The sequence below is a fragment of the Pteropus medius genome, unplaced genomic scaffold (assembly GCF_902729225.1).
Source record: "Pteropus medius unplaced genomic scaffold, Ma_sr-lr_union100, whole genome shotgun sequence".
In the NCBI taxonomy this organism is placed as follows: Eukaryota; Metazoa; Chordata; class Mammalia; order Chiroptera; family Pteropodidae; genus Pteropus; species Pteropus medius.
The window spans coordinates 1,910,501-1,933,245 of NW_024352148.1; the positions used below are offsets into that span (position 1 = coordinate 1,910,501).

Consider the following 22,745-nt stretch of genomic DNA (forward strand, 5'->3'; position numbering starts at 1 on the left):
TTCTTATAACAAAATCAATGTGGCGCTTTACAAGACATTTGGCCAAAAACGTGGCCATTCCCTGGGCAGTACCTTCAGGAACGTACTCGCTCCGTCCCCGTCTGGTCACTGTGCTCAGTCTGCTAATGGAGATGTTAATTGAGAGAGCCGGATGGACACAAATGTTTGCTTCTCGGCACAGGCCATTCAGACACTCCGTATGACCAGCTGCCCCTGAGAAGACGATGAAGAGTCGAATAAACGTGAAATGAGGGCGCCTATGCCCGCGGTGGGGGATGTTGATCGTTAGAGCAAAGAGAAAAAAGTTTACGTTAACAAGATTGTTTTTAGAGAGCGTTTCCTCTTAAAATAGACAAATAAACACAAGCAAGAGAACTCCTGATATACTGTTGTCCAGGTTTGTAAAATAACTAACTTCTGTTTTTCCCAGTACATTATGAACATTTCTAGCGTGAAAACAGGATTTGTGGGTAAAAGTCTGTCTGTCTCATCCATGTTGCGAATGTTACTATAACCATCAATCAAAATGAGTTTAAAAAAAACATCGCGTTGTAAAATCTGATTGTCACACGCTGAATGAGGCTAAGAGATGGGGTCAAAGGTATCAGCCTGGAAGGTTTTCCAGGTTAAAAAAAAATCCTTTGACTAAAAATAACTTTGAAACTCATTTCACTCGCTTCATTTTATGACATTATTTTTCCATGCTATTTTCCATGTATTTGAGTACACGTTTATATTTATAACATCATTAATCATACAGTCAATTATAGTGTTTTGCTCTTGGGGTTCATATTGGTTTTCTTTGTGTTAACTGACATATTTGACACATCAGTACATAGCAGTAACGATAGTCTATGAGCACGTAAAATTCTAGAAAAATGACCTTAAAGAGGAGAGAACACAGACACCTGCTTCACGCAGCTGCCGAGCTTCACATCTGGGTGTAGGCGCAGGCAGCTCGAATCCAGCGGGAGAGATTCGGCGTCCAGAGGGCCGGGCCGGGCCGGGCCGGGGTCCGGCTCATTGCCCTCAACGTGCTGAGGTGCCAGACGCCGGCAGGGAGCTCGGGGCGCCTCCCCGCGGGGCGCCGGTTTACAGAGGGAAGGTCAGGCGGAGGTCAGAGCGTGCCTCCCGGCTGTGCCCTGCTCTCCGTCTCAGGACCTGTGTTTGGCACACCCTGGTGAGGTGGTCGCAAGGAGATGAACGCATGTCCGAAAACGAGCTATGGGGCCGAGGTCTTCCGGCTGCGGGGCGAGGCAGAGCCGGGCCTCGAAGCCGGCCCGGGGCTGCGGGCCGCGGGAAGCCATGCGGCCTGCGTGGGCTGGGGGCGCGCGGGGCCACGGGGCGCGCCAGGCCGCCGGTGACCGCGGCCGGCCCTTCGATCCGGTCCCACAGGGTGACTCTTCACTCCGTAACTGTGAATTCCCTGAGGACTGGTCCTCCCTTCATGCTTAGAACGAAGGGTACAGACCGCCGGAGTCCAGCGTCGCCTTACGCTTCGCGGAGACGGGGCGCCGCTGCGTGTTGAGGCGACGCGCGTGTGTCTTGGGGCGCCCCAAGGAAAAGAGAAGGAACCAGAAATGTAGCTACACATCAAAACATCAAAGCACACCGTGTCCGCCGCTCACAGTGGGTTTTTCTGAATCATTCGTGAAGTGCATAGCAATATTTTAGATAAATTCGTTAAGGAGAGAGAGCAGGTGCCCGTGAATGTCCTGCCTCACGCTCTGCTGAAACCATACCTTTCCGTCTGATATTACGTGATTTCAGAAACTTTTCCTCTCTGATTACATGTTCCCTAATGTCTGGTCTGGGGGGAAAATGTTGAGGGATTCCTACATAGATCTGTTAATGAAAAATCTCAGTGGCTGTGCAAAATGAATGTAAATGCGTAGGATAAAACATTGCATCATTTATCATTTAGAATAAGTTTTAAATTCTGACCGCAGCGTTAAAATTACACCCAGTACCAACAACACGTTCCACCAGTGCTCGTGAAAACGAGCCGTCTGGGGACGGACACGAGCTCCCCCACGGACGCGCGCCGGGGCCGGGCCGGGCCTGTGTGCCCCGGTTCCTCACCGAGTCCAGCGGATGCAAACAGATCGCTCCCCATCATCTCATCTCCCCAGTTCTGGGGCGGCTGGTAATTCCATTGAAAGAACAGAGATCGACATGTGCGGCTCTTCTCACGCACTGGGTCCCTACCTTGCAGGAAGGAGTGAGGTTAAAATAAGTCAGGCCCACCTGAGTCCGACGCAGGAGGCCGCCACAGCGGGGGGTCCTGCCCCCCAGCTGCGCAAAGCCCGGGTCAGAACCAACCACCGAGAGAGACTGCAGAACCGGGGCCGCTGCTGCGTTTTCCTGTGTAGATCTGATGATACACAGACCAGAATCTCTCAGCCCTGTGTCACGACCCAAATGCCACCAGCGAGCCTGTTTAGCGCGCCAGGAACACCGTCCTGCTTTTACATTCACGTGAGAACAGAGCATCTGGTTATTGGTCCTCACATAACACAGCAGGAACTTCATTGTCCGGCTGCAGGCAAATCACCAGCACGATGACTGAAGGGCGGTCCTAAGTGACCGTCTACACACATACTTCGTGGGTGACAGCCAGCCAGAGAGGCGGTCCCCCATCCCCTTCCACTTACTCTAAATGCCTTTAACATCTCTGAAATTTTCCCCAGACATATTTTTCAACGTATTCTGTTTTTTTTTTTTCCAGTTTCCATTTTTTCCCCTGATAGTAATGAAACTTTCTTTAGAGAAAGATGTTGGTTATCACCCACTGACTCCTTCCCCTGGAGGAAGCTTTGTGACCCAGCGTCCTCACCGACGTGCGTCTGTCACCACCCCAGAGCTGCACGCCTGGTCTCGCTCCACGGCAGCTAAGTTCTAGGGTCTGGACACGGCAATACAGCAGAGACAAATTCTCGCTAATAAAGCCCTATTCAAATAGAGAGCACCTTTCTACTTAATTCCAAAACCATTAAAACGCTATCTAAAAAGATGCAATTTGTCAGCGGCTTAGTTTGGTGCTACATAAAATTGGTCTTCAGGTGCATACACATGAAGTGAAAAATCATTTTTCTTTCCAATGCACACTACCCCCCTCCCTAACCCCCTGTGCCACCATGCGCATCTGAAGCAGAGATTCACACACGAAACGCCTCTAGGGCCAGCGGGCTCTGTGAAGGTGGCAGCAGCTGGGCCCGCAGGGGGCTGTGGGCACCCCGGGAAAACAGAGTGGCCATGAGCTGCCCAAAGACGCTTTTTTTTTTTTTTTAATTATCAACACTCTGCTAGCTGAGGGAAACGTGTCCGCAGGCAGAATCCAGGTCACAGAATGAAACTTGTCATCAGTGAATATAAACTAAGCTCTTCTTCCTAACAGTAGAAGGTAGAAATAAAAATGCAAAGCGCAGGTACATTTTGCTATTAGCATATAGCAGAATGAGCCAAAATGGAGAAATGTAAGTGGGAGGGTATAAACAAATATATATCCATACACGTACACACACTAAGGGTCAAAGCAGGGGTACACTTCTGCAGATATTCATGGCAAATACAGACACGATCCACATAAACCTTAATTACAGGAGCGCACGTGAGGCTGAATACAGATGATCATTTGCTCGAGCCTGAAAAAGGTGCTTGCCAGAGTTCCAGAAATGCAAACAAAACCAGGGTTTTTTGAGCCCCACCCGGCTGCTGGCATTAAGTTCCTTCAAATGTCTTATTCGTCTCACTCGGTGTCTACAGCCAGCACTGACCAAAATAAGAAATCTATCCAGAGCCGGGGTCCCCAACCCCCAGGCTGAGGACTGGTACCGGTCCATGGCCTGTTAGGAACCGGGCCGCACAGCAGGAGGTGAGCGATGGGCCAGTGAGCGAAGCTCCATCTGCGTCTGCAGCCGCTCCCCAGCGCCGGCATCACCGCCTCAGCTCCGCCTCGGATCATCAGGCACTAAATTCTCATAGGAGCACCTGTCCCGGGGGCCACAAAGGTTGGGGGCCGCTGATCCAGAGGCTGCAATCTGACTTCCGGGGGGATTCTGTGAAATTCACGGGCCTCCCTCATCCTCTATCAGGTGGATCCAGAATCCTATTTAAAACGATAATCGTCCACTAACTGCCGCTGAAATGGGTTACATGTCTTTTCCTTTGACCCCAGGAGTGAAGAGAAGTGGTCTCAGGTGAAAACGTGCATCCTGAGCCTCGTAAAATGGGAGGAAAGAACACAGGCAAAGGGCAGTGCGCACTTGCTTTGCGAGTTTAAAGAGGAAGAGCCGAAATAGTTTAAACAGGCACAACATAAAAATCATGGGCACCGCCCGCCACACACTGGAGGCGGCTCGGCTGGCACTGGGGCCCCTCCAAAGCAGCTCCCACTCTGGGGGGCCAGGGCCCTGCATAATCAGCACACCTGCAGGCATCGCGGCCAAGCCTCCCAGCCGGCCGGCCCGGGGACTGGCTCCGACCGCCAGCAGGTATGCAGCAGGCACACGCGGGCCTCTCAGCCAGCCGGCCTGGGCCCAACCCCCTACTCTCCCGACTAGCAAGCAGAAAGCAATCACGGCCCAGCCCCAAAAGGAGGGCACACGCAGCCCGCACGAGGACACCCCAGGAACGCTTGGCTCTGGTGACCACGGGGGACTGCGCCCCACAGGTCACCTTCTACATAGGCCACTTTTTCAAGACCAGGAAACGTAACTGATGTACCGCATACCCAGAAACAAACACAGAGAGCTAGGCAATGCAGAGACAGATATTTTCCCGACGAAGAATGAGATAAAATTCCAGAGAAAAATCTAAAAACAGAACGAAAATAAGCAGTCTGCAGAAAGAGGTCAAAGTAATGGTCATAAGGACACCCGTTGAACCCGGAAGGAGAACGGATGGACACGGTGAGAACTTCGACGGAGACAGAAAATATAAAAAACCAGAACTGAAGACTACAGGAACTAAGATGAAAAACACACTGGAAGGAACCAGCAGCAGATGGAGGACATGGAAGAGCAGAGCTGCTATCTGGAGTCACCAGCCGAACAGCAGAAAGAAAAGCCGAGTTGGTAAAACACCTGCAGTCTGGAAACCAGAAGACGCTATTGAAACGAGCTGAACGGGACACAGATAAGTGGAAGGATAAACCGTGCTCATGAACTAGAAGAAGTAATATTGTCACAATGGCCATACTTCCCAGAGCGATCTACAAATTCAGCGTGATCTCTGTCAAAATACCAATGGCATTTTCACAGAACCAGAACGAATAATTCTAAAACTTGTACGGAACCTCAAAAGACACCGAATAGCCACAGCAATCTCGAGAAAGAAGAACACAGGTGGAGATATCACGTTTCCTGCTTTCAAACTATATTGCAAAGCTACAGTGATCAAAACAGCACGGTACTGTCATGAAAACAGACACATAGATCAACGGAACGGGACAGAGAGCCCAGAAATAAACCCAGACATATGTGGTCAGTTGGTCTATGACTAAGATGGTAAAAATATACTATAGGTTAAAGACAGTCTCTTTAATAAATGGTGCTGGGAAAAGTGGACAGGCAATGCACAAGAATGAGACGATCATTTCCTCGCACCATATTCAAAAATAAAGTCAAGCTGGATTAAAGAATTAAAAGTAAGATCTGAAATCATTAAACTCCTAGAAAAAAAGCATAGCAGTAAACTCTTTGACACTGGTCTTAGCAATATTTTTTCGGCTGTCTCCTTAGGCAACTGCAAAAAAATCCAAAAATAAGCAGAACTACATCAAACTCAAAAGCTTCTGCACAGTGAAGGAAACCATCAACAAAACAAAAAGCGATCTGCGGAATGAGAGAACATATTTGCAAATGATATATCTCGTAAGGTGTGAATATCCAATATATATTAAAAATACTCATGCCGCTCTATGTAAAGAAAAAAAAAATCTGATTAAAAAATAGGCAGAGGGTTTGAATAAATGTTTTTCCGAAGATGATGTACAGACGGCCAACAGACTCATGAAAAGATGCTCAGTGTCACTAATCATCAAGGAAACGCTCGTCGACACCACCACGAGACATCACCTCACACCTGCTGGGATGGCCAGTATCAGAAAGACAAGAAATAACCACCGCTGGTGAGGACGCGGAGAGCGGGGACCCTCGTGCGCCGCTGGTGGGAGTGGGAATTTCTGAAGCGAGGCGGGAGGCGGTGCTTTTTCAGGCAAGATCGGAAACCTCTGAATATCATACATTTTATACTTCTCCTTGCATTTCTGTATGCCGTTGCATGTCTAGTGTGTTTTATGAAACGCATCATGATAACCGTTAAAATCCTGGCAGAATAAATCAATGAGAGGTTAAAGCGTGGTGCCAGAGCCTCCTGGCATCACCGCGGGATGCGTGGCTCCCGTTAATCTATGCGAGTTCCCTTTTCCCACGGTCCACCGCTCAGAGCTCAAGGGCACAGGACTGAGCATCTTCCGCTGGCGTCTCCCTCTGGCACAGGGAGGGCCCGCCTCTGAGCAGGACCCAGACTCATGCCTCCTGGGCAGTCTACGGGCACTTGTCAACCCTGAGGAAGGGGATCCACTGAAGGGACCTGCAGGTCACCACCAAAGGAGCGAGAAAAATGCTCGCAAACATGTATAACTTCTGCAAACAGCAGGTGCTTGGAACTCCTTCGGATTCGCCCCGGCGCTCATCCCTCCCCCAAGAGTATTCTAGATGACAGGGATTTGCCTTAAAAATCCAACCTATCATCCAGCGCGATGATTAGGAATATTGTAAATATATGTAACATCATTTTTTGTAAGTTTTGTTTGTTAAAAACATTAAACTTTGATTATGTAGGTTCATCCACATCACCAGGTATGTAACTAAGAGATACATTCAAAGCAAATGTAGAGAAATCGCTGGATTCCTTTTCAGCCTTAACAGAAAGTGGCTTAACTTCAAGGAAATGAAATGCAACACCCAAGAGGCTTCGGACACAGAAATTTCCCAGAGCCGTTGACACCGTCGGCACCTTCCGACTGAGAAGCGTGATATACCTACGTGCAATGGAATCTCTTCCACTTCATGTCTCTTCATAAAACTAAACTGAAGCCTTTATTACAATAGAAGAAGTATATCTACAAGGCAAATTAATTTGTTCGGCTTCCCATATCTTGAAAATCACCAAAGAGTGGGGAGGGAGTTTCTAACGGTTGCCTTTACTTAGACGTCACAGTGTGACATCTAGGTGACTGTACTATCGTCTGAGAAAGCTCACACAACACATCTGTGAGAATCCAAGACACAGAGTTCCCATGAATGCTACGGTCACTCCCACCCAGGTATTCGAAAATCACCCTGAGGCCGCCAGCTGTACCAAAGCGGTCTTCCATCACTGTGTTGAGCCTCCTGACCTGACGCTTCACATTTCCCATGTCCAAGATTCGGATAAGCTAATGGATTATCTAATGGGTTACCAAAGGCGCGCGGTGCTCACCCGCTTCTCAGATACCTTCGGATCTCAGTTTCAAGAGGTTTCTTTAACGCCTACACCGAGAAGTCAAAAACCTGTTCAGTGCGTATAGATCACGGGCGTAAAATGTGAGAACACACAAACTCCAAAACGAGCTGTGAAATTTGATAGCGTTTTGCTGCGATTTTCGCCACACTATATTGGAGAGTCTGAGTCTAAATGCTACTGTGGGCTGACGACTCAAAAATACTTTGAATATAATTTTTCCCATTTGAAAACACATTACAAGTGACAATTCTATTTATATTCCTATTAGAATACTTAAGTGAACATGGCCATCGCTACATATGGATATTGATAGACATATGTGTATATATCATACATACACACATATCTAGAGCACATTATGTCAACATCGGCTTTGAATATTTATATTCCATTTTATTTACATAGTTATCATTTTCACTGAAACCCAATTAAAAGTTCTATTGACATATAAACCACTTAATGAGTCTAATAAATCGAACTCCAGAAAAAGGAGCAAATATTGAATATGGGTTTCAGGTCTACAGGCATACTGCACCCATCCTCACTGTCTATCCCTGTGACCTCTTCCCAGTCATTCATCATTTGTGGATTACTTGCCTTCTATTTGATTAGTTCTGTAGCATGTTTTTCTGCCAATTTTCAAATTTGTTCTCTCTCTTCAATGATCTCTATCTTCATTATCTGCACCGTTTAATTTTCGGCAAATTATTTCTTGGCGTTTCTTCTAATGTTTCATTAGCATGTCTTTCATCAAGCATAATAATTTTTACATGATTCAGATATTTTTACACTTAAAATTGGTAACCCTTTAACTTAATAACATCCACATATGTTTTTAAAAAATGTTACATGTACTATTTTTACATCCGTTAGTGTCTGGCATTATAAATTAGCATGGGTAGTTTTCACGTGATGGGTGGTCACCTCTATGATCTTACCCTAAATGGATCCTGTCAAACCTATGCCCACCCGCGATGTTGACAGGTCTTCAGCAGAAAAAGAAGCATTAACAGTCGAGTTAAGCACGGCGCTTACTGCGCTCTTGCACACTTACTTAAAGAGAGAGCAAGTGGACTAGTGTCAAGCGGTTGATACGCATGAACGGCAGCGATGATTCCTCCGCGTTCAAGCGATCCCGTGTCTGGAGCCGCAAATCACAGCATAAAACACACAACACACACTTTGGTCAAGGGGAAAATGACAACACAGGTCGAAGCAGAACCGTTGGGTTTTCGTGCTTTTCGATATTGAAGACGTATATACATCTTCACAAGTAGGCGATTTTAGTACCTTTTTTCTTGGCCATGAAGGTAACGAAAGCCATCCTGATATCTTGATACGTGCTACGGGATTTCTGACCCTGCTCAGTCCCACAAAGCCTTAAAAGCATCACCGTCTAGCCCTTTCCTGAAAAGGGCTGCGGATCCTGCTCTACAATCTCCAGGTTTCTGGACACGAACCCCTGGGGAGCCGCCTTCCCGGGGATCCCTGAGGCATGGTCTACCCTCCGGGTGGCGAGGCCTGCGATTTTTTTTTTTTTTTTTTTACACAAAAGGTTATTTGAAACCACAAATGAAAACGAAACATCCACTAAAAAGATATCATGTGGAAACAATTTTGAAAATTAAGAAGGAGGTTTACCTTAAATGTAGGTAAAAACTACAACTGTGATCAGGAGTAAAACGCACATAACGAAAGGGTACGAGGTGGTCACTGGCACACCGCGCCACGCCAAGGTTATACGCCACGCACACGACTTCCTGCGTAACACGGGCCGTCGGCGTGTGCAGACGCCTCGGCAAGGCTGGCGTGTACGCTCACTGCTCTCCGAAGTCCCCTCACGTCCCTTTGGAACGCTTCCCTCTTCCTTCCTTGACCCCTTCCCCAGCGACACCCCATTTTGGGGCAACCCTTGATTTGCTGTATCAGTTTTCATATTCCAGAATTTTATATAAACGGAATCTCACAGCAGGTATTCCTGCGTCGTGTGTGGCTCCTCTGGACATAATTATTTTGCTGTCCTTGAGGGGGGGTACCATCGATGGTTACCCCCCTCCCACATTACACTGTACAGATGAACCAGAACCCGTTTATCTTATCCACATACCCATCTTTGCGCTGTGAACTTCATGTGCATACGCCCTCATCTCTCTCAGAGAGGATACGCGATTTTAATTTTTAAAACACGGCCAAACTATTTTCCCGAGCGTGCTAAAAATACCGGGGTGGCTTAGAGGAAAGGTGTGGGAGACGAGGAGAAACCTGGGTGTCACGCGGAGACATTTTACTTGATCTAAAATCAGTGAAACTTAATTTAAAAGTTTGAAAGGGGCACAATCAAGAATTTCTCCGAGGAAGATCATCGGTTGTAATAGAGAAAATAAATGGGAAAGGATAAAACGAACCAAAGTTAATTAGGCATTGTTTCACAGAGATGCAGGAAAAAAAAAATCTGTGCTATGAACTGGGGTAACAGCAATCAGAACGGGGTCTACTTTGAAAAAGATCATCTTTTAATGGTGCTGGGATGACTAGTTCTCCACGCTCGGAGAACACAGGTGTCGCTACTCCACGCCACGTACAAAACTTAGCTCGATGGGTCAGAGACCTCGATATAAGAGCTAAAACTATAAAACTCAGAAGAAAATATAGGTACGAATATTAATAACTTTAGGCGGTGGTTTCTGAGATCTGATATCAAAAACACAAGCAACGGAGGAGAAAAAAGATCAACTGAATGTCATCAAAATTTAAAACGTTTGTGTTTCAAAGAACATCATCAAGAAAGTAAAGACACAACTCGCAGACGGAGAGAAAATTTTCGCACATCATGTACCTGCTCAGGAGCGACTGGGGGCTAATCAAGAACACAGGTGTGACCCCGAGGTGGCAGCAGCACGGGCTTCACTGAGCTACGCTGGCCAAAGGGTGGAGGCGGCCACTCGGAAGGGAGGAGGGCCGGGGGACACCCGGTGGCCCAGTGGGATCTCTGCGTCAGATCCAGGGCTCCGAAAGGTGCCGGCAGCTGGGTGTCTTTATGGTCCTGGGAGCATGTCATCTACTGCTAGCAGATGTGTGGTGGAGGCTTGTGGGGTCTGCAAAGCAAGCAGGCTCTAGATGGCTAAAAATGGGCTCATTTGAGCAATTTAAAAAAAGAATCGATGTGTAAAAATTAGAGTTTGGCACCAGTGCTAACAAACTTTTGAGCTAACAAGCTTCAACCTGCAATGAACAAAGAGATGACCTCGAGGCAAGTACACAGACGCTGTCTTGGGTGATGTATATATATAACTGGTATTTGCATACGGAATACATAAACAACGACTGCAACCCAAAAATAAAAGACAAACCAATTTAAAAACGGGCAAAGGACCCGAATAGACATTTCTCCAAAGAAAATACACAAATAAGACATGAAAAGATGCTCAGATCATTAGCTTTCATGCAAACATGAATCGAAACCATAAGGAGGTGTCCCTTCCCACTGGAGAGGATGTCATAACGTGAAACCCCCAGAGGATGAGAGGAGATTGGGGCGCACGCACTGCAGGTGGGGTGCACGGTGTGCCAGCTGCTCTGGAAGAACATCTGGCAGGGCTTCGAATGGGCAGAGAGAGGCCAGACGACCCCACGGCTCCACTCCTGGGTGTGCACCCAAGAGAAAGGAAAACACATCCACCCCCAAATCTGTACGCCAATGACTCCCACCGTGTTATTCGACGTTGCCAGAACGTGGGCACACCCCTCACGTCTGAGTAAGTGGATAATAAAACGTGGTGCGTCTGTAAATTACTCAGCTGTGGAAAAAATGCCGACGCACGGCACAGCAGGCACGGAGGGACCCTGTGCAACGTGAAAGCAGTCGCAGAGGACCGCGGATCATACGTGAAAGGCCCAGACTAGATAACTCCGCAGGGAAGTAGGCTGGTGGTCGTCTAGAGCTGTGGCAGACGAGGGCATTGTGAGTGACTCCTTTTTTGGGGTAATAAAAATCTCAACCGATTGTGGGGATGGACGCACAATGGTGTGACAACGCTCAAGGCGACTGGACTGTAGCCTCTCGGCGGGCGATGATATGGTACGTGAATTATATTTCTGTAGAGCTTTTAAAAACAAAAGAGCTAATCTCGGAGAAGATCGTGTGCTTCTTCACATGGATAGGTAAATAAAACAGGATTAAAAATAAATTACACTTCGGTTTCATAGCGGCTAGTAACGCCATTCACGGATGTCAAGAACATAGGACGAGAGAAGAGATTTGGGGAATAAAATTAGTTGGGGAGGTGAATCTAAGACAAGCTTGAGGCGTCACGGTAGAGATGACCAACACGCAGGTGCATATCCAGGTCCCTAGATGGGCAGAGAAGCCTCGAATGGAGATGATGTTACAGATCCGTCATCGCGCAGATGTCAATTGAAGCTTCCATGTGATAGGCAACCTGTCAGGATGCCTATGCACAGGAAAAGAGGTTGAAAGGCCAACAACAGAAGCCCTAAGAATCCCAAAAGCATCCCCGGGGATGGAGGACGGTGGCCTTGCCCAGGGTCAAGGCCACGGTGGCCTTGCCCATGGGTAAGGCCACGCAGAGCAATGAGAACAGGGAGTTCTATGCACGGACCCTCCCATGTGACGATGCTGGAAAACGCACATTCCCAGATTTTAAAACAGGGGCATTCACTTGCTTAAACAGGCCTGATCTGAACGAATACCTTCATTTTATTTCTCCAGTGATCCTACAAGCCGTTTGCACGAAAGAGCTAAAGCGAAGTAACTGTAGTCAAATCCTTTTAAGGCGATAAAATGTTTTCCCCAACTACAGTTCTTAGGATTTTAATCGGCACCGACCCATCTAAGATGAAGCCAGCACAAGGTAAGCACTTGCACCGCCCCGTGAGGACCGGATGGAGATTCTACGTAGCATCTAAGTCACTTTAGCGTTACCTTCGACTGAAAAATATCCGAACTTCGGAAAGAACATGCATTTCTATCCAAAGGAGAAAAACCATCCCCAAAGTTTATCTCCAGAATACTTTTATAATTGTGTTAACTCAACGTTAAATGTGTTTTTTTGTTACATGTAAGAACTTTTACTAGATGGGCTGAAATTTCCATTGTGATTGGACCAGATAACATAAAAATAATTATTGAGAAATAAAGCATATCGCTCCGTGTTCGCGTATTGAAGGCTCTAGCGATCACGTTTCATTCCTGCAAGCGAGAGAGACAGTCACGTGCCTGCGAGGCACAGGTGTCAGCATCGGTGGCATCCCCCATCGCGATGGGGACGCTGTGAGTCATGTGCCTCTGCGCCGCAGGGGAACAGCTCTGTGTGTGGGGACCTTAGCTGGCTATTCTCGGAAGGACTGAAGAAATGCGGACACTACCCTGTAGAAGCCTGGTCAGACCGCTTAAATATCTGGGAACACACCAGGCTCCCCTCCCCATCCGGACTGCCACACTGTGACCCCCTCTTCCTGGGGGTCTCTCTCCGCAAGTCCATGAAAACCTCACTCCCTCCCGCCTCCGTGTGTTCGCTCGACGGCCACCGTCACCGAAGCCTTCTCTGAAGATGCTATTCACGTCGCAGCTGTGCCTCTGGCCCTCTCGGCCCTCCTTTCTGCTTTGATTTATAACTCGTCACTTTTAAGTGCCACGGAGTTGGCTTTTCCGTGTGTCATCTGTCTTTCCTCAGGAGGATGGAAGTGGCACCGGGGCGAGGACAGCTTTGGCCGTTTGGGTAGACCTGTAGCCCCAGCGCCTCAAGGAGTGGTAAGTACGCAATAAATACATAGTGGCCCAGGGCACGGAACGCGTTAAAGGCGATATTTAAAGAAATAATTGCTGAGAATATTGCAGAACTAACAAACGGCATCCATCCTCATATGCGACAAGCCCCGAACAGAATAAATAAAAGGAAATCCATGCTCGACGCTTCATAGCAAACCTTCAGAGAGCCAAAGACATGTAGAAGGTCTCGAAACTTGCCAGAGAAGAAGGCCAGATCACCTTCGACTAAGCGACAGTGGGCTAACAGTTGGCATCTGGATGGCGGTGCCAGAATCCTAAAGATGGAAGAACGGACTCCTGAAAGCAGAATTCTGCACTGCGAAAGCATCGTTTCGAGAATGAGTGACCGCAAGATAAAGATTGTCCCACCCTACACAGAGAGTGGGACAATCAGGGGCCCTGGGCCCCGTAATTTATAAGACCCCTCTGTCCCTGCCTCACCCCTCAAATGGAGATGGTTGGTAGGAAGCTGGGGTATCCTCACAGTGAAGGACGAAGCTGGGGATGGGAAGAGAACACGGGGTGCGCTACGAACCCGTCTTCCCTTTCACGTCTTGCTATAATCTTCGCGAATGTGATCAATGGGGTGAACAAAGACCTTGTAGATAAATATTAAGGGCCGTCTGCATAATGACCTTTGCAGACAGAAAAACCGGTCCTTGCTGAAGAAATTCTAGGGCTATTTTCTTGACTCAGAGGCAAAGTGGTCTCGGATAAAAGGTCTGTTAGGAAGGAAAAGCACACAGGGATAAAATGTGAGTAAATCAAACTAAATACTCACTTTATGAAATAACAAGAATAGTTTACCGCAGGGTAGAAGTAGTAAATACACAGCTGGAACGAGTAACGAATGGGTCTGAGTTCTTGTATTTTCTGCGAGGAAGATAAAGCCATTCATTCACTTTAGAGTTTGATAAGTTCAGCATTTCTATTGTAATTCATAGCAATCGACAGCGGGTACACATATTCCAAAGTAAGAAAAGGGAAAATAATGTGATCAGTCTCAAAGAAGGCTGAGAGAGAGAGGGAGAGGGAGATGGAGAGGGAGAGAGAGAGAGAGAGAGAGAGAGAGACGTGACAAGTAAAACAAATACAAAACTCAGATTATAAATAAAAATTGCAAATCTATAAGCAATTATATTGCATGTGAATAGATGAAAGTTTCCCCTGAAAATTAAATATTATCACATTGGATTTTTAAAAATCCAATTGTGCACTCTTCAGAGAAGATTCTTAAGGATGCAGAAACATCGAACGCACAAGATGGAAAATTATAAACTGATTCTAACCCGAAGAAGCCTGGCACAGCTCTGCCAACAAAATGTACGTAAATCCGAAGGCGAGGGCCGTCCCCAGAAGCCCCCTGGATGCTGCGTGCACTCACGAGACCCCACAAGCCCGCAGCCGGGAGCTGATGGCCCGGGACGTGGCCACCCACCTGCCGGGGCTCGTGTTGTCCCCACGTCCCCTTCCCCAGGTGCCTCTACGCCCTCTGGCCTGCTGAGCGTGGAACGTGCTGGTGACGTGTCCTCTCCTTCTCCTTCTGGCTTGTTCGCTTGGGGGGAAGTGGAGGCTTTGATGATCTACGTAATTATTACTGATTTCCAATTCATTAGAGGACCACAATCTCACAAAAACCATGCCCCCTGGGAGCGAGCTGTTTCGAAGACTGAGTCCAGCTCTCCAGGTCTTCGTCACTGGCTCCCTAGTGCATTCTGGCACAGAATTTTCCAAATGTAAAAAGTGTTCATAGAAAACGTTGCCATGGCAAATAGGATAAACCTCTTCCCTTCCAATGACAGCGCCACGCACTGCGACTCAGGTATTACCGCTGAGAAGGGTTCCAGCTTTCCTCTTCATGCCTAGCCCCGAATAGGATTTCTGATTTATTGGTATGTCTCAAAGTAAAGTACCTAAAATAACCTTAAATAATTAAAAGTATGAAATTCAATCTCCCAGAGACTAATAGCTTGTCTCTGGTCACACGGTATCGAGCCGATTGTGACAGGAAGTTCTGCCTAGTGTGATCCCTTGGCTTGAACTAATCACCGCCAGGCAGCTGGCATTTAACGGGGAGAGACGGGCTGACACGTCCTCCAGCGTCAGACATGGGCTGTTTCTCCAGTGTCAAGCCGGATTTGACATATAATTTAAAAAAGAAAAAAAAAATGTATCTTAACATAGGTCCACACAAAATCTAGCCCGCCACGACAAAATCAATTTTGTCTTATTTAAAGCTGAAAATCATGGCTGCCCAAGAGGCAGGATTTTTATAAGGAAAGTATCACTGCGCTGCCTCCAGGAACAGGGAGAGTATGAAAAATAAAGCATTCTGACTACTTCAGGGCGGTGGGCTTGGCCCAGGAGTACAGGGACAATGGCATTTATTAAAGAAGTCGGGGACGTGGTTCCATAGTGTAGCGGTGAGCACGTCTGCTTTACACGCAGAAGGTCCTGGGTTCGCGCCCCAGTGGAGCCACGGACCATGGTCTACGGCCACGCCACCCTGAACGAGCCCGATGTCTGAGCTCAGAAGCTAAGCAGGGTCGGGCCTGGTTAGTACTTGGATGGGAGACCACCTAGGAAGACCAGGTACTGCAGGCGTAAATAATAATAAATAATAAAAAAAAAATATTAAAAAAAAGAAGTTGGACTATCAATAAAAAAAACTCCACTGCTATAATTCGCTGGCGGTTTGGGCAAATTTTTCATGAGCTTGATATAAAAGGTATATTTATATGCACATGAACACACACACGTGCATACGTATCTGTGTATACATAGACATACACACACATGCACACATATGTATGTTCAGGGAAAAGGTTTTAGAGAAACGGCACTTTAATTGAATTTTACAGGTGAATAAATACACATATACATTCTTACCATAATATACTGATACACAGAATCAATATCGTTTCAATACATCATCAAATAAGAAGTTGATATATTTAAATGTGTCAGGATAATTTTTTAAATTTTGTTAGATAAGTAATGTTTTAGTCCAGTGCTACTCAACACACTAGACTTGTTTCTGTTTGATCCTCTTACAGAGTGAAGAAAACAATATTTTTTATTAGCCATTCTAGTTCAAAATAGACCATGGTGAGAAAATACGCAAACATTTAAGTACAGTTAATAACTTCCCTTTCTTACCATAAAGCAAACGTGAATGTCTTATCGCTGAATAGCAAGCTTGTGTCCTGCTGCCAGGCCGCGGCTCACGCCTGTCACACCTGTCAAACCAGCGGTCCCCTGGGCACCACCTGCGCCACCTGCACCGCTGCCGAGGACCCGCCGCACAGCAGAGAGGCCAGGAGGCCGTTTCCCGGACGCATTGTGACTGTTCCAGTGACAGGCTGAGCACGGGTTGGCGGGCCCTGCACCCCCGGAGGAGGAGCTGGAGGTCCCCCGGGGAGCAGTTTGGGCAAATTTTTCATGAGCTTGATATAAAAGGTATATTTATACCGGGGGAGGCGAGGGCCGCCCTGATCCTCTGCTGACCGACGAGGCTCATCGGGTCTTTTCCAGAAGTGGCCGCAGTTTCCCGCCCGGCTTCGGGCCCTCCAGCTCTGTGCCTCAGGCTGATGCCCTCGGGGCTGGTGTTCGACCCTCCTGACCTTCATTGTGACCCCTCCCCTCCCCCCCACCCCACTCCCCCCTTCTGCTTTAACTTGAATCACTTTATTCCCCAATCCTTAGGGCAGTGCTGGTTTCCTAGCCTCACCCAGAAGAGTCCACATTTACCCAAAGCTGCAGATGCTTCCAGATTCCTGGCTCCAGCTCTAACGCGTGTGGAGGCGGCTGTAGGGAACTTACCCACACAGCGCCAAGCGAATCGCGGACACCGGCAGGACACCGGGGTCAGCGCCAGGTGCACAGGCTCGGGGCTCAGTCCCACAAGGCCCTCCCCCAGCCCCGCTCCACGTCACAGGCCAGTTGCGAGCCCAGGTTGTCACCTGTGCTTCTGACCAACCAGCCGTGAATCGGAGGTCCCCACATCCCCTCATTGGGTTGGCTTACGTTGCTTGAGAGGCTCACAGAGCTCAGAGAAGTGCGTTGCTCACCAGGTCACCAGTGTATTAAGAAAGGACGTAATCGGGAACCACAGATGAAGGACATAGAGTCATAGGACAGGCGGAGGGGGACAAGGGGCTCCCGTGCCCTCTCTGATGGAACGATGGTGCACCTTCCCCAAGAGGCTGTGCAGAAGCAGATGGCAGCACAGCTCGGCAGGGAGACAGCAGCTTACAGATCCCCACATGGCCACCTGCAAAGCGTTGCCATTACACTCCCCGAAGCCACTGAGGCAGGGACGAAAGATAGGAGGAAAAGGAAATTTGATAAGAAAGGTGAGCCGAGGTCAGCAGCGTTACCTTGGTATTAAAAGCCCCGTTAGCTTCAGGAGCGACCGAGAGGGTTCGGCGGGCCGCGGGAGCCTGCGGCAGCCGGAACGCGGGGGCCTCGCGCGGGAGAGGAGGCGGCGCCGACGCGGGCGCGGAATGAAAGCCAGGCGGCTGCGGTGACACCCGGCGAAGCGAAGACGGAGTTTTCCAGAAGGGAGCATCCCACTGGCTCCGTCCTGCTGACACCGCCCCGAAGGACAAAGGCAGGCGCGGGCCCAGCGACTTCAAGAGACAGGACGGCAAACCCGACGTGATTATGACGCGGAGCGCAGAGGGCGGACAGGGCGCGCGGGCGGCTCCCGCCGGGACGCGTTCCCCGGTCCGTGCACGTCCCCGATGCGGCATCTCTGTGACGGCAGCCGAGTCCGTGGCCTCCAGACACTGTGATCACAAATCCGTGTCAGCAAAAATAAAGTCGAATGCGATTTTCGTTGAAACCTGTTCGTTTTATGAACCCACGACTATAAATGTGAGGATTTTGAACGGTTGATGGAAATTCACTTCTCGTCCAGTTTATGTGAAATAAGCGGATCGGGTGGAAGAGGATATGCCACCGACCCGGGGGGGTGAGACGAACTCTTGGAAACAGAGCGAAATCTGAGGGAGAGGATTTCGGTTCCACGCGACAGCGTGCGACTGGGTCGGCCGACACCACGGCGTGCGCCATGGTTAATTCACTGTTTCGAAAGATTCGAGAGAGAAACGGGGTTATTACTGCAGAAACAAACACTGAGAAACTCAGCCACTGAGAATGTCCCAGGAACGCCTGCCTGACATCACGGCACCGACGTGGGGACACGCCGGGGCCGCACAGCAGCTGCCGCGGGCCTGCGCCTCCCTCCCCACGTCCCCCGGCGAAGGCTTTATTGTCCCAGGCGTCCCGAACGTGTCCGAGCAGACGCTGCAGCCAGGGACCTCTAAAAATCGTTGTGGGGTCCTCGGCGTCCTTTCGGGACATGAACATGCTTGCACACGGTGACATATTTAATAACAATAGCCGCCTACGTTCTAGTTTGCAAACAGCGTATCGAGGACAAGGCTTTCCGACGGGGAGGTAACGGCGAAGGGCGCTCCGTGGGAAAAAGGGAGCCGCTGCGGAATCGCTCGCTCATTCGCTTCTCGTGGCTTCGTGTCCATGGAAAGGAGGCATCGGCCAGTGAGGAAGAGACGACGAGCTCGTCCCAGAGTCCCACGGCCATGAACCCGAACGGCTGACGTTTCCCAGGCTTCTGGAAGGCGGACGGAGAAGTCCAGGTGTGAGCAAGGTACCAATGCCCGTCCCAGAGGTGGACACGATCCGGGGTGTCGAATGCTCTGGAAGAAAAGTCTCTCCGGCTATGAAATTGCAGGTGAGGAGGGGAAATGGGCCACGGCCCCTCCGCTTTGCGGAGCGTAAATGCGGGCAGCGGGTGCCGGGGCGGAAGGGACTGAGGACACTGGGCGAGATGGAAGGAGGCCGCGAAGCCAGTACGCGGGAGCGGAGAGTGTCGCGGGATGGTACAGACAACACCGGCGGAGGCTCGCGACACCTCGCGACAGCGGGAAGGGCGCCTCTGTGGCGTGCGGGCGGAACAGTCAGGCCAGGCCTGCGGCCCGGGCGGTGGCCCAAAGCCGATAACGTAGACAGGCAGGTGCCGCCTTGCTGCCCGTGTTCAGACGGCAAACGTCCGCACGGGGAAACGGAAAGCGAAGGCAGGAGAAGCCATGTCGGGGTGCACCTCGCCGCCCTCTCTGAGGTGCCCAGAGACAGTGACTGACCAGGGAGCCGACCGGTCATCACAGCCGTTCCTGAGTAACCACGAGGAAATGAAGAAACACCAAGCCAGATGTGGAGAAGGGACACGTTTGGTCATTTATTTTTTTTAAGACTCCTGACGGGGCAGACGCGATTAATATCTTGAAAAGAACAGCTGACGACTAGAAGCCAAATGGATTCATCAGGAGGGCGTTCCTAATATTTTCCGTTCACTGTTTTACCACCCTGTCCAGTTAAGAATTGGCAGTGATGATCGGGAGAGAGAGATCGAAAGCCAGACGCCTGGTTTTTTGAACACGCGTAGCTGAGATGTTATGGGAGCAATTAAAGGAGGAGATCAATGTCTAAAAATAAGCCGGGGGACAAGTTTATTAAGAAAATGTCATGGAACATAACTCTCACGGGGGACTCTGGGAGGGAGACGGTATGCATTCTCCAAGCTGAGAAAATTGAGTAGTAGAGGAAATTATTCAGCTGGACCGGACATTCTGCCAGAAATGGAAAAACAGGTTCAAATCTACCTCTAGCACCTCAAGAGCTTGGAACAGCTTCAACTGGCCCATCTTAAACTTACAAAGATGTGGCTAAATGGGCTGAATTGAAAAGGCCCATGTGTTAGGACACACACTTTCAAAACATCCAGCTAAGTAAAAGGAGGAAAGATATTGTTTAATAGCAGCACCTTTTGTGTGAAAATACAGAGATTCATTCATTTATTCGTTCATTAAAGAACTACCTAGTGAAATTTATTATCTGTCAAGTTCTACTCTAAACATTCGGGATAAAATGATGGACGAAATAGATGAGAACAATTCCTGGCATTCGATATCTACTTCTAGAGAGAAGAGGCAGGTAAACATTATAATCACTAAAATACATAATATGTTAAAAATCCAATGATACGTTGAAGAGAAAAAAAAACTTGAAGCGGGGAATGGATAAGGGACGTTTGGGGGAGGGACATTCTATTCCGGTTAGAGACTCTGAAAAGCCTTCCCAGGGGAGAGCCCCGGGGGAAAGGCACCGAGGAGCCGACAGAGGGAACTGAACACATACCTGTGGACAAAACTTCAAAGGGAGACAGCAGGCGAGCTGGCTACGCCCCTAAGGCAGAGGAGGCGTAGGATGTCTGAAGGATGCTGAGGGGTGAGCGCAGCAGACACAATGGCCTGGGGGGTGCGGCGTGGACAGTGCTAGGTGAGCCGGGAGCATCCGGCTACAGGGACAGGTGGTCGGGCGTAAAGGTCAGTCACATGCAGGGCAAATTAAAGCCAAGAGAACCGCAGGCTGGAGGCGCCGCCAGCTGGGACTGCCTTTCTCCCAACAGGACCACGAGCCGGGACACTCACGAAGGCGACGGAAAACTTCAAACTCAGGAGGACACGCCGGTCAAAAACGACGAGGAAAGCCGAAGTCCAGTGACGAGGACGAGTGTGGGGAGGGCTCAGGGGCTGCTGGTCCAGCGGACGAATGAACCGATGGATGTTCAGACTCCCACGGAGCTCTCCGTGCTGCCACCGGCCCCCGAGAAGCCCAGAGGGACGTGTGGAGCCCCGGGCGACCTGCCCAGGAGAGCTCCGGCCTCGGCCTCAGCTCCAGGGGGGCGGCCTCTGTGCCTCCTGAATGCCATGCCCGCCACGCATGTCCTGGTTTGCTGGGACCCCGGGCCACGCCAGACACCCCGCGTTACCAGAGTGGCTTATCGGGGGGCACTGGTCTCTCCTGTCAGCTACCGGAGGGGACACAGGCCAGCCGCCCCGGCAGTCAGTCATGTCTGTGTGACCGAGACCCACCAAGCTCTGGACACCGGGGTGCGGGGAGCCTCCCTGGCTGTCAGCCCTCCGGGCGGGTCGCCACACGTGACTGCGGGAGAAGCACGAGGAGCAGCTGGGCGGCGGGAGGACACCTGGACGCCCGCGCCGGACGCGCCCGATGCACCCCTTCACCGTCATGAATCATAACCAGCGATACATCAAAACGAACACTGTCTTGGGAACCCCAAAGCTCGGTCTCAGAAGCGAGGGGTCCCCCGGGTGCCCGGGACGGCCGGCACATGAGCCCCACGGCCCGGGGTCAGAGGGCGGGCGGCGGATTATTCCGAGTGGACGGGAACCTTCCAGGAGGCAGGATCACGGCTGCCAGGTCTGAAAGCTGAGACTGTGCCCCGCGGTGACAGCAGGACTTCCCGGGTGCTGGGCCTGGAAGACGCGGCTGTTTGCTTAAAAGCCAGGCACCAGCACACCATTTAGGAAGCGGACGACAGGGCCACTCCTGGTGCAAAGGCGTAAGGGCTGGCTGGCCCTCTGAGCGACGGCTGCACCTGTTATGTGACCGAGCCCCCCGTTATGAAAGCTCCCTGAGCACGGGCTGGCTCCTTTCCCTGGTGGTCTGGTCGGCTTCACCCTCTACGGAATCAACCCAGACGTGTGCCGAGGAGCACACAGACCACGCGTGTGTCCCTGTCACGTCGCCCTCGAAGGGGCTGGCTGCTTTTCCGCGGCCCGATTCACAAACAGTGTCTGCTCATCTCCAAGCTCTGCCTGTCCCTAAAACTCTGGCCTTCGGCAGCGGGACAGGCAGAGGGAGCGAGAGGCTGGGGAGGGGACACGTGGCAGGGACACGTGGAGGGGACACATGGAGGGGACACGTGGAGGGGACACGTGGAGGGGACAAGCGGGGGACGTGGGAGAGGGGGGACACGTGGGAGAGGGGTCTCTTGTCAGAGGTCCCCAGGCCCCACTCTGCGGGGGGGCGGGACGAAGCCGGGGGGCTGGGAGGGAACCAGGGCAGCTGTCCTGAGGAGCCGGCCCTGTCTCACGCCCCGGGGACGCCATCGATGTCGTCTTCTGGACCCGAGCCCGGTCCGCATCTGACGGAAGGACTCGGCACAGCTGTGGGGAGGTGGAGGCTCCAGCCCCAGTCCGCACAGATGTGCTCCGAACGCGTCCCTAACGCGGCGTCTCTCTCTGGGGTTCTCTGGGGATCTGACGTGGCAGGGACTCTGTGCTTCACGGTATCCTGTTGTTCTGGAGAGGGAAGTGACGACCTGTTCTGACGGCCTCACCCCCGAGGGTCTGCACCCAGCAGCGCCGTCCGGAGGGGCGTCTGCAACGGTGTGCCGGGGACTCACACTGGGTCTGCGCCCATGGAAAGGTCTTTAAATGCCTCCGATGGAGATGCAGAAGTTTTTTCAACCTGTGACTGCCACCAAGTGGAGTAAAGATTAATGATAGAATCGGAGTGGGTTGACACGTGGACCCCCAGCGACCTTTAACGAACGGCT

General features: G+C 50.3%; 1 pseudogene; it reads left to right on the forward strand.

The window, feature by feature from the left end:
• The first annotated feature begins 15,785 nt into the window (after positions 1 to 15,785).
• LOC120589366 (uncharacterized) lies at positions 15,786 to 15,901 on the forward strand (annotated as a pseudogene).
• Positions 15,902 to 22,745: the final 6,844 nt, after the last annotated feature.